This window comes from Cydia splendana, chromosome 13, assembly GCF_910591565.1.
Source record: "Cydia splendana chromosome 13, ilCydSple1.2, whole genome shotgun sequence".
Lineage (NCBI taxonomy): Eukaryota > Metazoa > Arthropoda > Insecta > Lepidoptera > Tortricidae > Cydia > Cydia splendana.
The window spans coordinates 8,676,350-8,690,959 of NC_085972.1; the positions used below are offsets into that span (position 1 = coordinate 8,676,350).

Sequence of the window (14,610 nt, forward strand, 5' to 3'; positions counted from 1 at the left end):
CATCTGTATGAGTAATAAGCAGCTGCAATTTTCACTTAAGGTTCTAAACAGGCGATAAAAAGTCTTTTATAGCTCCGTGTATCACAATCGCTACTTAACTCTCTTGTATCACTTACAGCCGAAAAGAGAAGTTATACTTATGAGTCACCATTATAGATCATGAAGTCGCAGACGAGCGTTATTCAATACCTTAGTACATTTTATACTGTTGTTATTAGTCTTACTTACAACCTAAGCCTATAGCGCCATGTTAAGATGACCGATGAATCAATAAGCAAAACAAAAACTATTAATTAAAACTTAAATACTCAATAAATATCGATACTTTTACTCAATATTTACCAAATGTTAGTATTGTTATATTTAAAACAGGACTTCACGTATATTGAATAATTTTTCGAAAATGAAATACGGTGGACCACAAATAAAAAAATATTATATCCAGATAAATATGTAAAGGATCAGAGGCCCTTTTAAATTTTGTTAGTAATACATATAGTTATTGACAGAGTAATTAATTTCGCCATCATAAATCCCCACAGATAACACGCCATCAGTGAACTAAAATAATTACATATTTGCTTTTAATTATCCGCCATTACATTTCACTTCAAGATGTCACAGGGCAAGCTTACGAATAATAAAACAAAATGGAAAAATCTGCAACCAAAGCAGATATATAGGGCTAAGGAAAAAATGTGCATTTACCTTCTTGAGTGTTAGAAATATTGACTTTAAATGCTAATATACCATCAAAAACTGAAAGTATCATCTATATGGCCCTACACTACTACTCAAATAGTTAGTAGTCCCTTATTTGGCACCCTTTTAAATCCTAAGCAGTCAATCAACGCTATTACAGCACTACTTTAGCGCTCTTCTATCTCTTATTTCATCCTATAACTCTATTGTAACGCCGTTTTACAACTCAAGGTGTTAAAATTTGTGCCCAATCCGGGGGTATTACGGAGTTATAGCCGGCTATAACTCCTATTTTTAGAACATCAATAGAACCTCTGGAGTAAACAAACGCTTATGTAGATCTCTTTTAACCCTTATATTTAGCGTCTAATGTTAGTTGGGAATTCTCTTTGCTAATATTAATGCTAACATATTATGGGGGGGTCTTGTAACTGCCATAAAAATGTATGATTGTTTACCTATCATAGCATAAAACCAGGGTTTGAAGGGTGACTCAGGTGACTGTAACCATGGCAAAGAGTGACTAGATAAAGTTGAATCGCCCATTTAACATGTACATTCTTTTTGAAACTAAATTGCCTACATAATTATGTACAATAGTGTAAGTTGCGAATTGTTTCGAAGACATAAAGAAAATTTCCATTTTCAAAATTAAAAATTTCGTTTCTCATAAGTACACGTATTCGTAATTTTGGAACCTTTCTGACGGCACATAAGAGATACTCGTATTATGTATTTTCGGTAGTTAACACGTGTAACGATTATAATTCAATTGAAACATATCTACGTAACGAAGCTACCTAATGGAGACTGTGAGTACAATTTGATTATTACCTTTATTAATGTATAACTTAAACACAGAGGCAAACAGGGCCAGGGCGGTAGGTATGCAAGATGAGTCGGTTTTCAAATATTCTAATTTGTTAATGGATTAGAATGGATCCCATAGGTACAGATGAAGCATTTTCGTTTGAAAGTTGATTTATAAGATACTAGTTAGCTTCTCCCCGTGACTTTGCCTGCGTGAAATGATGATGATGATTGATAAAAACTACCCTATGTCCTTCCTCGAGCTTCAAATTATCTCCATACAAAATTTCATCTAAATCAGTTCAGCGGTTTAAGCGTGAAGAGGTAATAGTAAGAGATCCGGGATATATGGTCAACCTTCACCGATACGTCTGATGAAACTTATATTTTATGAAAGAAAATATGTTACTGAACATAAATAAATAGGGTTGCTTAAAGAAATATGGTCAAGGCTATTTTTAACTACTAAATTAATTTTTGAAAAAAAATTTTTTTTATTATTATTTAAATATAAGCCTCAGACAGATGAGTGCGATTATCGATATAAACTCACCTGATTAAACAGGGCAACCACATAATAGTAACCGGAAAAAGATAGGTTAACCTAGTTGATTCATGTTGTACAAGTTGTATACTTTCCATTGGAACTTATTTCGTTCGTCAAACAAGTCGGTGTAATTTAAAGAAAAATATTTTTTTCAAAAATTAATTAAAAATAGCCTTGACCTTTTTTTAGGCAACCTTATTTGTGACGTTCCATGGTAAAAGGTACCTTATGGTGGCTGGCGCTTACGTCGCATAGCGCCGTAATAATATTGCAGCGGCGTTAATAATAACGTAAGCGCCAACCGCCATAAGGTACCTTTACCCGTGGGACGTCACATTTATTTATGGTCTGGAACTTATTTTCTTTCATAATTCAATATATGTTTCATCCGTCAGACGTATCGGTGAAGCTCGACCAAATATATACCGGATTTTAGACCATAACAGACAGCCAGACATGCTTTCGCATTAATAATTCACTTATTAGTTGGGAATTAAGTATTATTAAAATTGGATTTACTCATGCAAAATTAGGTTCTCCCCGCGACTTCGTCTGCGTGGGATGATGATTGATAAAAACTATACTATGTTCTTCCTCACACCTTATACATATACCTATAACACCTTTTATTATACCTTAAGGGCCAAACTTCGATTGGTATTCATTGAATACCATGTCATGAGTGACATGACATTCAAAATAAGTCACATTGTGGCAATCATGTGATATCTTTACCTAAATAGCTTGACAGACATAATTTTATCAAGAGTCCTTGATCGAATATAGTTTTCCTTGATAATTTTGATACACGTTGCTAGTAGCAAGTATTGCATCTCAATTTCAAATGCAACACATTGTGGAGTGCGTCTGCTTACTAGCGCCACCTTGAGGACACCGTCGGAAAATACTAGGAGTTAAGAAGTTACGAGACGGTTTCGACTAGCGTGAGCCAGTTAGAGTGATAGTTAACGCGTTGGTTACACAGATGGCACTTATGCTGTAGACTGTAGAGTATATAATATTAGTAATATTAGCAATTTACCAGAGACCAGTAAATAGTCAAGACGCACAACCTCCAGTCAACCGCACGTGTAGTTTTACTATTCTGCCGTCACCTACTGCTATTAAACCCTGAAAGTTTATATGTACACTGGCGTTCAAAAGTGCATGGACATGTTTCAACCGTAATATTAAGGCATTACGGTCGACATCTATCCATGGACTTTTGAACGCCACTGTATCTACATGTATTAATAATTAATACATTATGAATTATGGTAATTACAGTAGGCACCGTAAGACATGGGTCGTATTGCATACGAATCGAGGCGAAACGGTTCAAAATCCGCAATGCAATGCTAATGTCTGGTCTGAGGGCCTACCGCGATCCACGTTCGAAGTCTTGCCTCCCTGTCACACTTACGTACAAATTTACAAGTGTGACAGAGAGGCAACACGTCGAACGTGGTTCGCCTTCTGCTGGCGTCTCACAAGGGCTAAAACTCAAAAAGCGCACTAGCCACTTCATAGGCCACTTCGTCCAGGCTAGTGACTAGTGAGGCTAGTATCACTCTGACACACGTAGTAGGGTTAGCCACACAGATAGGTATTATGGATATTCACAATGCTTTCCTAACGCAATGCTACATGACATGAAATTAAACTGTGACTTGCACTTGTTTAGCGATGTAAATGTATGGCAGTCAGGACGGTATTCTAGTAGGAATGGGCAATTGCCAATGCCGATGAGAAGAGTCAAGTTAATAGAGATCCAGTTTAACTTGGCCTCCAAATACGTAGCAACTTGCGGAGCGCTCTTATATACCAGAGGGCCTACCGCGAACCACGTTCGACGTGTTGCCTCTCTGTCGTACTTGTAAATACGTACGTAAGTGTGACAGGGAGGCAACACGTCGAACGTAGTTCGCGGTAGGCCCTCAGTTCGACCACTTGCTGTGATTAAGTAGCATGCAACGGGAATGTAGCATAGTGTCGTGGTCGTGCTGGGGCCGCGGCGGGCGCGTGCGCCGCCCCGCCGCCGGCGCCCGCGCTCACACGTCATACGTCAGTTCGATGTAACACCGAGCGGTCGTGTTCTCCTGGGCTCATTGTAGTTCGCACGAAAGCCCTATAACAGTGTCTATTCAAATGTAGTCGCCTTGCTGCTATCAATTAAGAGCCTTCAGAAGTTCGAGAGGAAAACCGATGAAAACGTAAGTCCAACCACATTTCCATATTGCACAATTTTCTCGCGTTCCACGGGTTTTTCGTGATAAGAAAATTTCCAAGAATCGTGTTATGTCGTCAAGTGGATTTCTTGTATGTAGATTTCATTTGTTTACATGCAGCGTCCTTACGTTAACTTTCTCTTTGGTGGCTTGTTTCAAAGCAAAGTCGTGATGCTTTGTGCCCCAGATTGTTCATGCGAGAGAAACAATTAAATTCGCTTAGTATTTTAGTTAGTACGTACAGCCTTGATTAAGTTAATTAATAGTTTCCTTACAAAAAGTATGAATTGAATTCAGTGAACGACTGGCGTCTAGACAGGGTACTTGACCCCATTCGGTTTGTGGCCGCATAATGTCCCCGCATTCGGTACACGCACGTGGTGTATAAATTTAGACCACGCCGTGGGGCCAGTTGCCATACCATCGACATTAAGTGGTCAATTAGGTAGAAGAATGTCCGCAGTTTGACTCTACATACTTGCGCGCCAGAGTGTATCAAAGAATGAAAGAGAAAGGCTTTTATAGCAATGCAATTTCTATACGCAAACATTCCGTCAATATTTTAGCTAACAAACATATTATGGTAGGGGAGCCCAAGAGGGGATTTTTGTGTTTACTCGAGCGCGTCAGATTAAGATATGAATGATATCTTGCTACCCCGTGTAGTCTCCCTTTACCCCTTTTAGCCATCTATGTTGAGCCGTTGGTTGGTGGGGGGTTCACCAAATTGTTAAGCAGATTGTGGATTTGGTCATATTAGTCCAAATTAACGCTATAATTGTGCTATTACTAAATCTGATAATTATTTGCACGCATTTCTTTAATCTGACGGTTGTAATGTAAAAATTAGGCGTCAAACTTGTGTTCGTCAGATTAAGAAAATGCCTACAAATAAGTGTTATATTAAGTTATAGAAAAAATATAGCATTAAAGTGGACAAAAACTACCAAACCCACAAACTGCTTAACGATTTTTTAACCCACCACCAACCTCCCTAAATAAAAAAAAATTTTAGACGCTTTCCGGCTCGCTGGAGAAAAAAACTTTATATAACTTTTTTTTCTTCTTATCATCTAATATTTCGATTCCAATAGGTCTGTATGAGGCTCGAGTAAATCCCGATTTAGCATCGTGGGCTCCCCTACTATTAAAATACGTTTTTATTATGTTTCTTATTTACCTTCCAACTGTCTGCTCTCCATTTATAGGTAGAGCATTTTTTATTAATTTACACTTGCCAACAAACTTACGTTGTTTAACTAATAAGATATTTTATGTCTAGCCAGCAGTAATTTGAAATAAATAACTGTGCAAAACTCTTCCGGATCGTGTATAAATAATTTCAAAAAGACGTTCAAGGTGAAGCATTACAATAATACACATTAGAATACTGTAAAAATGATTATTTAGTTAGAAACCATTTTACTACATGTTAGGAGAATAATAAGGAAACAACTGTAAGGAGAACCAATACCATGTAATAGGTAGGTACATATTTAGATGTAAAGAGGGTAAAACACGTAGGTACAGTCAGCAGCACAAGTTGCTAAGCGGGCCTGAACTTGACTCGACTTTATTGTTAAGAGAATAAGAGCGTGTCAAGGTAATTTTAAAAACCTCGCCCGCTTAGCAACTTCTGTTGCTGACTGTACATGTCATTATGTTGAAATATTGAAAAAATAAGCATTATTTATAAGTAATGTCTTTGCGTCGGGCTTATCGCGTATATAAACATTGCCAAAAGAAAAAAGAGCCTGGGCATATACATCATACTTTACTTACGAGTGGGTAATAAGACCTACTGAATAAAGTAAAATGATCCAATTCAAGAAACTATCAGAAATGGAATTGTGTATGTGGAATAAGTGCATACCTCTTTAGCATAGTTAGCTAAAGAGGTATGCACTTATACACAAAAACAAGTGATCCAGGGTGGTGTAGTAAGTTACTAAAACTAGTAGTGCGCCCCGAACTGAGAACTCGCAGTTAACCAAAAATTATTATAGAGCGATTGACTTTGTTGCACCTACTTATTAGGTATCGTATAGTGGGTCATAAAATAGTAGAAAATAAATGAGAGCACCACTTTCTACGTAACTGTCACATTTTTGACGTAAAATGCTTACACATGGTAACAATTTAGTACGGACTCTTTTGAGTTCCATTTTATTCAATTTGTACTATTTCATGTCGCTCTATAGGCTGCAATGGATCAAAAATCGCCTGGATTTATTGCAAGGTCTGTGGAGCCCTTGACTGATAGATTTAAGCAAAGATGTATAATATATAGGACAAAGAGAGCCCTCTCGTGGAATTTTGCATCCATTTTGAAATGCCATCTGTAATTCTTAACCAGAAATATCAACGTCAATATCAGGGGGGGAGAGGCATAAATAGCGTCTAAAAGTATGTTGCGAACGTAAAAAACTTTGACTTTGAAGAAAGGCTTCAGGATATTTATTAATACACGAAAACAGATTAGATACTTTTAACTTGACTGTTGATGTAAATAAATTACCTATCATACACGGCTGAAATAACACACAATTGACCGCGAAACACAATTACACGCAGCAGGTTGTGAATCTAACCGCCATAATTTTTCTAAATTTATTGGTAACAAAGTTCTCAGCAACTGTGATGGCGTATGAAAACTTTGTTTCTTTTAACATTGTAAAACTGAAAGTATTTTTATTTATCTGAATTATGTCGTAGTATAGACAATAAATGGGGTGTTTTAATAACAAAACTTCCGTGAGTGACCCGTATTAATATATTTAATAAATGGGGTGTTATAATATTTTGAGTTTTATTTGACAAAGTTATTTTTTGTGACAATCGCCTCCATAGCAACGATGTCCATAAATAATCTGTTCTAACAGATGTTTTTTTGTTTGATCCATGCCTTAGATATACAAGATTTTTAAGACGTTCTGACGAATTAAGTGAAGCCATATTAATAAAAAGTTTAGCGTTAAGTAATATTATAGATATCGCTATTTTTTCGAATAAAGTGCTTTATATACGACTGTCCCTCCCCTGGATTTAAGTCATCATAGAAATCATAGAGATTAAAATAAACTGTATCTGCCGAAATATTTCCTGTCAAATGTCAAATACCTATATTATGTTTATATTATTTTATTTTTATCTTGCTAATTATTTTAAAAAGGTAAATTTCAAAAACGATATTATAAAAGTGCAAACCGAGCACTTTCATTTGATACTAAATTCGATCATGTTTTTTGCAAATAATTGACCAGAATAGCTAGGCCTCTCACAAACAGCTTTTTGGCCTTCTAAGCTCTTCTACCTCAATAATCCCTTAATCGAGCCTGCTCATAATTTAATCACTAAAATATAATGCCCTCAACTACACGTTTACCCAATTTAATTTAAATTAGAACAAATTTACTTAAGTTCTTGAGTATCAAACTATCTTCTGACAGTTCAGCTTAAAAACATCGAAATGCCGGGACGTGCCGCTAGCCAGCCGCGTGATCCAAGTCGAATGTAAGAACTTCGCTTCGCTTCGCTCGCTCGTTCGATGATAATTATAAGAACCTATTCACATCTAAAAAGAACGCTTATGTTTGTATAAAACCAGTAAAAATACTTCTGATGTTCTAGGTCGCTTTTTGTCATGCAAATCTATATTGTTAAATCAATCAATCATGATTGAAGTAATTAACAACAAGGAAAACCTTAAGTAGAAGTCAAGAACATTTTTCCTTTAGCATAATTAACTCTACCTGTTTGAAATTTCTAAGAGGCAAACTATAAAAAAATAAACATTTCTGTTAGTTACACTTATCAGTGACAACCGTTACTGAGGTTAACTATTGTTAGATTATGAAATGCTCCTAATAATCAGCATGGCGTTTTCAGGGTAAAGGTAGCTTGACTTGTCGCTTGTCAATGAGAAATATTATTGTTATTGCTAATAGCGGCTTATTGACAATCAATAAAGTTACTTTTGGTTCTCGTTCAACAACTGGAATAAGTATTTTAGTTAGAGTTAATAGTTCACCACTTTTAACCCGCTGTCTTTAAAAAAATAATAAGGTATATGCGCAACAAATAATTGGTTAGATTCACGAATAAGGATTTTTTACTGACATAGCCTAATCGTATACGTAAATATACATATTAAATACTCTACAATCTCTACATATACCTAACTTTTCTAGTTTCTACACGTGCGTAGTAAATTAAGTAGTTATAACATCGATCTCTTAGAGTAATTACATTCCATCGATTTCCTTGAGAGATACTACAGTACGAGTACGAGTATGTAGTCATAATTAAAGGTAATTAATGTTTATTGGAGTAGGTTCATAAGTGATAGAAACCGGGCCCGACTCATGGCGTAGGTAAATAAGCTTCCAGTTTTTAAATTTATGAGAACTTATAGGTATAAAAGGTAAGTACCTACTCAGATTAAATTAAGGTATTTTGCATGACCACGAATAAACTAAACTTTCCTCAAGAATCACTCCATAGGTGAAAACCGCATGGAAATCCTTTCAGTAGTTTTTGAGTTTATCGCGAACATACCTACAGACATACAGATAGACGCGGCGGGGGACTTTCCCCTAACGAAAACATTGACGTCTTGAAAAATAAAACTAAGATATCAAGTAGCTACGGTTAATCCATGCAGCTCAGTCGCTAGCCGGCCTAAGATATCTGATAAAATATATATATATATATATATATATATATATATATATATATATATTGGCTGCCACATTGATATGCGTTGGCTTATCTCCCTCGTATTTTGACCGTGATAGAACATTCACCGAACGTGATAATTACAACGAATGTGAAAATATTATAGTAATGTTGGCGTAAAGCCGAAAATTACTGGCAGCTATCTGCAACCTGATGAATTACGTGCTAAAAATTTCTCAGCGTTTTTGCGTAACTTTGAGGATGTTGAATTAATGATAAGATACGTTATATATGTAGGTACCTACCAGTGGCGGCGCGTCAAACATGTCCACAGGCAAGCCGGGGCTAATTTGGCTTACACATTTCCTTTACAACTCTGCTCAAACGTCCAAAAACAAGCAAGCCGGTGGGAATCGGCTTTTATGGACGCGCCGCCGCTGGTACCTACTCAATATCGTGCAAAAAATCGTAAATAGTTGCAGCATTCTCAATATTATGATCTTACTCTGTTAAACTTAGGTAGAGTATAGGTAATACAAATTGGTATCTAAATTTTGTGTTTGGAAAATATTTGCGTTTCGCGAATATTCGCAGTGATATTTTTCTGTAACACATTTACCTACTACTAGGAAGTAATAGGAACCCGCCTAATTAGTCACGCTCGTAACTTTTTCTCAGTTGCCAGACAACAGACAACCCTTAGTGGGATGTAACTTTATAGATTAATGGTTTACCTGTAGTCAGGCGTGGCTCACTCCGCGATTTCGTCGCTTTGCTAAAGGTAGCTAAAAGTACATCCGTTCCACACCAATTTTGGGGAAAGCCATAAGCCTCGCGTGGCGCTGTCGCCACCTAGCGGCCATATCTGTGCTGATCGTAACAGAAGCGTTTTGTTAGAGAGTGAGTCTTCTCTAGGTACTTACAGAAGACCTACCTACTATTATTTATTCTGTGCTGTAGTTAAGAGTACAAGAATATCGAAGTGATTGGAACGTGACTGGTATTTCCGTTGTCTCTGTGTGTTTAAAACATTAACGCCTGTTACTGTAAACGTGTTCGCGTTTGTACTTTAATCATCTTTGATTGTGCATATGTACAAGTAGACATATGCTGGCATAAAATCACACCATAAGGCTACTTTTCAGCTAAGCGCCAGTAGGTACAGTCAACTGTAAAAATATGGGTGCACAAATCATCTCAAAATATGTCCCACAGCTCTTATATCAGCGAAGTGAGAACTATGGGACATATTTTTGAATAAGTTGGCTACACCCATATTTTTACAGTTGACTGTACTAGGAGCAGAGCGGTGTCGACAAACTCAATTAGAATTATCGCTCGTTTCCCTAAGGGCCTGGCCACGACATTGCGCGACTGTCTTCGGCTAAGGAGAAAACTATAGGTGGGAACAAAAGGTCCGATCGCTGTGTCTCGCTCCAACTCTATCTAAATCTATCTAAAACCCAATGTTATTCTGAATAATACCTAAAACCATAAAATGTTCTTTAATTAGTGTAAGCAGAAATATTCGCTCTTTCTTAATATCGTAAATGGAAGTACCACGTCAATTATTAGCAGCTAGAACTAGTAATCTATAGTTGGTCAAGCAGATCTTGTCAGTAGAAAAAGGCGGCAAATTTGAAAAATGTAGGCGCGACCCTTCGTATATCGTCTCATAGAAAATTTGAATTTCGCGCCTTTTTCTACTGACAAGATTTGCTTGACCATCTATACCAAATAGTAATACATTGATCCTTGTAAAAATAAAGTTCTCCTGACGAAGCCTATAAAGTAGGCCCTATTTACTTTAATAATGTAGGTATTGTTTTTTGGTAATTACTAATTATCATATACTCGTAATTACCTACATAGGTACTTATTTGAATAGTATAGGGTAATCTTTCCGAGAATAGTAAAACTACAAATAGAACATGCATGAATCACATGCCTGCTCAGTTAGAGTTAATTACGCATATAATTACAAAATGTACATCACCATATCTCGTGGTATCTTGTAACTAAGTACATAAACATAGTAGGTAATAATCTTCTAGTTCATTTATCTACAGGTTATTTCCATCGTCTCTTATTAGAATTCTCCATTACACTTATTTGGTAACCGTGACGGAGACTAGGTACGGTCTGAAGTTAATGACCCAGAATGACGGTAAGTTGCCGTGACATGTCAGGATATCCGGATATTAATGCTTATAATAATGTTATGTATGAACGTAGGTATATGTTATTTAATATATTATGAATATATGGGTAGTAACTAGGTAGATGTAAGTTAAACTGGCAGCGTACTTAGGATCTTAAAAGGTAGCTACGCGTTTGACACATACATGTGATGACACACGCTATTATCACATTAACGTTTAATCAATGATGAATATTTTTTTGCACTAATAAAAAGCGTAAAAAGGCGAACTTATTGTCGGTAGGCATTCTCTACCAGTAAAATCAATAATATTAAGAACGTGCGCGAATTATTACAACATATGAGAAGTTTAAGAGCGGAATATTCATTTAAAGTAGGTACTTACGAGTTTCAATTACTTACATTATTAAATAAGAATAGTGGCATTAGTGGCAAGAAAAAAAAGGAAAGAACAAAATATTTTTTTAATTAAACAAGAAGGCAGAGCCAAGAACTTATTAAGTATAACTGTTTTAGTAACTTCGAGGCTAAAATAAAAGATCACGTAGCATTATTTTGAACGTAGCTATTTTGAACACTAGACATATTGACTTTCAAAGTATTGTCATTAGGAATTTTGTAGGTACAAAGGAATATTGATTTTCGAAAATGAGATCGTGATTTTCGATGTTCTGTCTTTAGAAATTTCGTACTTAGGATATTTGATTTCAGAAATTATGCTACATAACAAAAAAAAGCAACAACAAATACTTTAAAGAAAGTGATATAAAATAAACATGATTTATTTCATGATTTCACTGGTAAGCTATTAGAATCAACTATTAACTTTTTTTACACTTTTAACTTAATCGGTATTATAGGTACTAGGTAATCAACAACATGAAACTGCTTGAGATCAGAACCGTTGACATTGGAGCTCGGTGACTCAATATTACCAAAGAGGCCGGCATTATCACTCAATGTCATTCGCGAATGTGTACAAAATGTTACTGAGCTATACTAATCGTTTATATTTAGCGTTATTATTTAGTGTTGTGCAATAAAAACCAAGTATATTTTCTGTAGGTCTAGAAAAATCCAGACCATAGCCAAACGCACAGCGGAGGTTTAGTAAAAGCGTTTCATTTATCACGTTATCTTTGGATATAGGTACTCTAGAATAAGGATTATTGTTACTCTGGTTTTTTCGACTCTCTTCCTTTGCGCTACCAATAGTAATAAATAATAACTTAATAGAGTCTGTGCGGAAAGAGAAGAGTCGTGGAATGTATGGGGCCCCATACTCTTTACGACTATACATCTTCTTCTTAATCGCTCCCCCATTGCTGAGGATCGTGACTCCACTTGCGCTTTATAAATTGCCACCAACTGTTTCGGTCAGTAGCTTGATGGAGGGCGGACAGACTATACATACTTGTATTGAAAATCGTCCGATATTGGATGCCTTATATGTACCTATAGTTCATATGTCAGTTGGCAACTACATGCTAGTATAGTCGGGCGTCAGTCACCCGACCCTAATGACGGTGATCACCTGTTAGCATAAACAAACAATGCGGAGACGAGATAAGATGGTCATTAGCGGCGCGGGTGCACCTAGGTGGCCCCGGAGTCGCATTCCCACTTTAAAAATATGATCCTAATTTTAATTACCCATAGTGAATCTCGCTCACATTAATATAACTAGCAAAAAGCAGAGCTTTGTAAGGGCTCGCGGAGGTTTTCTACCTTAACGTACCGAACCGGTTGCTGTCCGGTAGGTACGCCTGTCTGTTACAGCTTTTACTTTGTCCTTTAAAAACGTGTCCAGACGACAAAATCAAATTGCCAATATCATCCACACGTAATATACAATTTCATAAGTGCATTACATCCTACACGGTCGCCCAGTACTTTTTGTAAGGAACCCAACTGGCTTTCCTACATAATGTTGGGTCAGCGAGCCAATGTTCTTGAATTTATTTTTGCGTCCACTCCACACAATTGATCGAAAAACTATCCCGTCTGGACACCTACTGGCGGTAATCACGCTGCTCCGCACATAAGCTAACACACACAGTTCCACTAGGTACAGCCAGGGTCCAGCATCAGCTCTATCTTGGGTACTGCTCTTCCAAGTTCTCATTAAGACGTGTCAGATGACCAAAACAGCGTGTGCCTATGTTGCACCAAACCTGAGTTCCACTAGGTACAGCCAGGGTTTAGCATCAGCTCTATCTTGGGTACTAATCTCCTAAGTGCTCAACAAGACGAGTCGGATGGCCAAAACAGCGTGTGCCTATGTTGCAACAAACCTGAGTTCCACTAGGTACTGCCAGGGTACTGGGTCATTTTACTGAACTGCACGCCGACGTTTCGATTGGCGTGCAGTTCCCATACATGTTGCAGTCGGGTTGTAGTCCGTCTGTATCGGGTCTAAGTTACTGAAGTTTGTATTAATTATGCTTAGGGGCTGTCCATAAATTACGTCATCGATTTTTGACGATTTTGGACCCCCCCCCCCCTATAATCATCCAAAAATCATGCATCAAATGACCCCATTTCCTCCTACTTCATGCTACCGTCATCCGATGTCCAGACCCCCCCCCCCCTAATTTGAAATGACGTAATTTATGAATAGCCCCTTATCTTTATTTATAATTTTAGCAGTTCCAAGCAATAGTAACACTAAAGGCGCCATTCATTAATTACGTAAGACGATTTTTGCCAGCTTTTGCACCCCCTCCCTCCCCTATGTAAGAAATAATAAGAATAGGCTGACCCCGTCCAGCCACCAATATAATTTATTTTCAAAAAAATATTTTTATGAATGTTTATTTGGACCTGTACAAAGGTACTTGAGCTCGTTTAAGCTAACTCTGCACCGTGTTTGATAGCATAGAGTGTGGAAGTATTATTTTAAACGTCATAATTTCATAGAAATTAAAAAAAATATCGCATGTTGTGATCTTACTTAAGAACTATGAAAACCCCCTCCCGCCCCCTTGTAAGAAAAAATAAGATATGTTCGACCCCCTCCACCCCAAAATCGTCTTACGTAATAAATGAATGGCGCCAAAACTGTATCCTTCTTCCTCGCGTTATCCCGGCATTTTGCCACGGCTCATGGGAGCCTGGGGTCCGCTTAACAACTAATCCCAAGAATTGACGAAGGCACTAGTTTTTACGAAAGCGACTGCCATCTGACCTTTCAACCCAGAGGGGAAACTAAAGCCTTATTGGGATTAGTCCGGTTTCCTCACGATGTTTTCCTTCACCGAAAAGCAACTGGTAAATATCAATGATATTTCGTACATAAGTTCCGAAAAACTCATTGGTACGAGCCGGGGTTTGAACCCGCGACCTCCGGATTGAAAGTCGCACGCTCTTACCGCTAGGCCACCAGCGCTTCCACCAAACCAAAACTGTATCTCGAACTGAAAATACCCGACTTAAGTTTGCTAACACAACATGACTGATCATCACATCGTCAGCGTCACAAAACA

General features: G+C 37.2%; 1 protein-coding gene across 1 annotated transcript in view; it reads left to right on the forward strand.

Moving 5' to 3' along the window:
- The first annotated feature begins 4,110 nt into the window (after nucleotides 1-4,110).
- The window catches only part of LOC134796025 (putative phospholipase B-like lamina ancestor), a 29,996-nt gene continuing 19,496 nt past the window's right edge, over nucleotides 4,111-14,610 (forward strand). Inside the window, exon 1 of the mRNA XM_063767940.1 lies at nucleotides 4,111-4,272. The gene's annotated coding sequence lies outside the window, so the exon portion shown is untranslated. The remainder of the gene's footprint in view (nucleotides 4,273-14,610) is intronic.